Consider the following 4,022-nt stretch of genomic DNA (forward strand, 5'->3'; position numbering starts at 1 on the left):
GTACATGCAATGAACCACAAACTTATTCAGCATATGTTTTACGCAGCGGATGCCCTTCCAGCTGCAACCCATCACTGGGAAACATCCATACACTCTCATTCACACACATACACTATGGACCCAATTCCCCTATAGCGCATGTGTTTGGACTGTGGGGGAAACCGTAGCACCCGGAGGAAACCCACGCCAACACAGGGAAAACATGCAAACTCCACACAGAAATGCCAACTGACCCAGCCGAGGCCTAATTTAAAATAATAATAAGTATTATAATTATATTTTAATTATTGTTATATTATTATATTTAATTATTATTAAGTAGAATCTTGTTTATTTATTTGTTTATTTTATTTTGTTTATTGTAAAAGTCTACTTTTGCATCTTTGACGCATTCAAGCCACTGCAGAAATGTTCCAAGACACAATTCTTAATAAATAAACCTAGGCCTACTATAAATTAAAAGCATTAACGTCTGCAGTATATTTTCGTTTTCACAAGCTTTGAAGACGTAACTTAAATTCCGCTTTTAAATAATAGGTCACCTTTAGCTTTCATCATGAGCCACGGCTGCGTTCAAAATGGCAAAGTGATTTCAAAGTGCACTACGTAGAGAGCGCAAATGTCAATATGAAGATCGCTAAAACTGAATTTTAAAAATATTTTGAAAGGAAATGACACCTAAGAGAAACATTCGGAGGTTTAATGTTGGAACATTCAAAAGGAATAGGGCTCAGGGGGAATAACTGGGAATAGAAGACAGCCAGGAAAAATGCTGAACTACAGCCCTAGAGGTGTAGTTGCAAGCGTATAAGTTTGCGATGCAGTTTGCAAATGTTGATTGGAACGCCGGATTTAAGAATGCCAAATCAACAAACTATGTTTATAAAGACGGAACTTGCAACCTTAGCTGGCTAACGATGGTTTTCGGAAATGCACCCCTGACTGATTTGTTTCCTTATAACATTATTATTTGTTTTACTTATAATTTATGAAAAACAAACCATTTATTTACTTGTCTACAAAATACTTCTTGATTTTAAAATATTTAAATATTTGGACTAGAAACAAGACAAGAACCTTTTTTTAGCAGTGCACGTCTGTGAAGCAGAAAATCCACATATTGTAATCCATTTTGGGGCCATTTTGTATTTGGCTGATTTTGGTAACACTTCTGATCATAGGCAAATATTGCACTTAGAGTTTGACTTGTTTCTATGATCACTTCTATTATTTGTTGGGGTGTAATGATTATATCCACACTGAAACAAAAGTGATTCATTGTACTTACGAATGTTAAGGTAAGTGCTTATATGAGCTGAATTTAAACAAACAAATTAAGTTTATTTAATTTACTTAATTTTTTTAGTAAAACCAATGAATCATTTTTTCAGTGTAGATATCACAACCCAGGCTCATTCTGAAAACGTAGTCCAGCGGATGTTTCTGGAGACAGCGAAATACGTCCCGGGAGGTACGTATTTGTGCAGTTTTTGCGAATCCGCGAGAGGCCGCTGTGTGCGCTTTTTTGTATCTCGAACGTCTCTCGCGAGTGCCGTTCGCGCCCGCGGTCTTCTCGCGTCAACCCACCAGAGGCCGCTGTCTGACTGACCGAATGATTGACTGCGCGACCGGCCAATCAGCTGACCCACCCTCCTCCTTCCCTGAACCCAACCAGATTTACCGATTGACCCACCCGCTCACTTCCCTAAACCCGAGCAACAATTTAGAAAAGCCGTCTAGAAAAAGAAAAACCCTCATCTGTTTTTTTTTACCACGTTTTCAGATTTCACCACGTTCTCACCCTGTTATGAACTCGCGTTATTTTTTGGATTCTGTTTTTGTCTTACCTGGTTTCTGGAACCGCTCCTCCACACAAAGGTAATCTGTCAGCCGGCAAGCGCAAAAGGGAACGGCGTCACACCGCCCCGTATCGTTCGCTTAAAAAAATGAAATGCAGCCATACGTACCTCCCGGGACGTATTTTGCGGTCTCCAGAAACGTCCACGGGACTACGTTTTCCGAATGAGCTTGGGTTGAGATATCACTAAATAAAAGTGCAACAATATGCATCACTGATTTAAATGGATAGTTTAGCCAGAAATTTAAATTCTGTCATTATTTATTCACTTTCACCTGTTCTGAGCCTGTATGAGATTCTTTCTTCTGTCGAACACAAATGAAGATAATATAAAGAAACAGCCATTGACTTCCATAGCATTTGTTTTTCATACAAAGGAAGTCGATGGTTACTGGTTTCCAGCATCTTTCACAATATCTTATTTTGTGTAAAACAAGCTCACAATAGTTTGGATCGCCTTTAGAGTGAGTACATATTTTGGGCAACTATTTCTTTAAATGATCCGAAAACAGCTCATTGTAATAATCAACGGAGTAGACGAATTTAAATCCAAGTCTTCTGAAGAGAAACAATGGCTTGATATGATTACAGATATGATTTACAATGGAGACAAGTAAATGGACCTTTAAACCACACTCTCAGAAATAAAGGTACACGAGCGATCACTGGGGTGGTACCTTTTCAAAAGGTACAAATTTGTACCTAAAAGGTCCATATTAATACCTCAAGGGTACATATTAGTACCTAAAATGTACAAAAGTGTTCCTCTTAAAATTCGTAGGTACTAATATATACTTTTGAGGTACCAATATAAACCCTTTAGGCTGGTTGGCTGGTTTTAGCTGGTCAACCAGGCTGGTTTTAGAGGGGTTTTGGCCACTTCCAGGCTGGCTTCCAGCCATTTCCAGCCTGGTCTTAGCTGGTCAGGCTGGGAGATAACCAGCTAAAACCAGCTTGACCAGCCTAGCCAGGCTGGGAGTCCAGCCAAAACCAGCTATGTCCAGCTTAAATCAGGCTGGACAAACTGGTTTTAGCTGGATTTGGCTGGTAATTTTCCAGCCTGACCAGCTAAGACCAGGCTGGAAATGACTGGAAGCCAGCCTGGAAGTGGCCAAAGCCCCAGCCTAGGCTGGTTTAAGCTGGATTTTGCAGCAGGAAAAGCTACCACCCCAGTGACAGCTCTCATACCTTTATTTCTGAGAGTGAAGGGCTGATCGATTAACCGAAGATAATTTTCCTGCACACTTTAGTCACGGTAAATCAACGAAAGTGGTAAAATCTTAATTTTATAGTGAAACGCTATGGGGATTTCCTGGGTTTCTTCTTCATGTGTGTTTGGAGTTTCTGCATGAGAGCGCCCTCTGGCTTTTGGAGGAGATTTACTGCTGATCACACAATTGTGTGTTTTGCTGACAAGATGTGCATGACAACTGAAGCTTTGATTAATCGCATTTGCACTTTCATTTTAACTATTCGTCCAGCTCTCCACAAAAAAAAAAAAAGAAAGATTTATTGGATTTACTCAATTTTTTTAAAGTAAGTGGTTGCAAGGCGAGGCAGTGGCGCAGTAGGTAGTGCTGTCGCCTCACAGCAAGAAGGTTGCTGGTTTGAACCTCGGCTCAGTTGGCGTTTCTGTGCGGAGTTTGCTTGTTCTCCCTGCGTTCGCGTGGGTTTCCTCCAGGTGCTCCCGTTTCCCCCAAAGACATGCTGTAGGTGAGTTGGGTAGGCTAAATTGTCTGAGTGAATGTGTGTGTGGATGTTTCCCAGAGATGGTTTGTGGCTGGAAGGGCATCCTCTGCATAAAAACTTCCGCTGTGGCGATCCCGGATTAATAAAGGGACTAAGCCGACAAGAAAGTGAATGAATGAATGAAGTGATTGCAAACTGTTTATATGAGCTAAATTCAAATAAACTAATTAAATTTAGAAATGCTCATCTTCATTTGTTTGTTTAAATTCAGCACATATAAATTGTCTGCAACCACTTGCCTTAAAAACAATTGGGTAAATCCATTGAGTCATTTGTTTCAGTGAACTTTTTAATCGTTAAAGTTCAGGAATAGTCTAAATAACATGGTTTGTTTTTAGATTCGTGACACATTTGATCATCTGAAGTGTATTCAACTACTGTGTGACAGTAAATATAATGTTTAATTAATAAAGGG

General features: G+C 39.8%; 1 protein-coding gene across 1 annotated transcript in view; it reads left to right on the top strand.

Moving 5' to 3' along the window:
* Nucleotides 1-3,364, top strand: part of gpr185a (G protein-coupled receptor 185 a) — an 8,191-nt gene extending 4,827 nt beyond the window's left edge. Inside the window, exons 3-4 of the transcript XR_012396965.1 lie at nt 1-185; nt 2,959-3,364. The exon at nt 1-185 is cut by the window's left edge and continues 2,350 nt beyond it. The gene's annotated coding sequence lies outside the window, so the exon portion shown is untranslated. The remainder of the gene's footprint in view (nt 186-2,958) is intronic.
* The last annotated feature ends 658 nt before the right edge of the window (nt 3,365-4,022 follow it).

This window comes from Danio rerio, chromosome 21, assembly GCF_049306965.1.
Source record: "Danio rerio strain Tuebingen ecotype United States chromosome 21, GRCz12tu, whole genome shotgun sequence".
NCBI classification, from domain to species: Eukaryota; Metazoa; Chordata; class Actinopteri; order Cypriniformes; family Danionidae; genus Danio; species Danio rerio.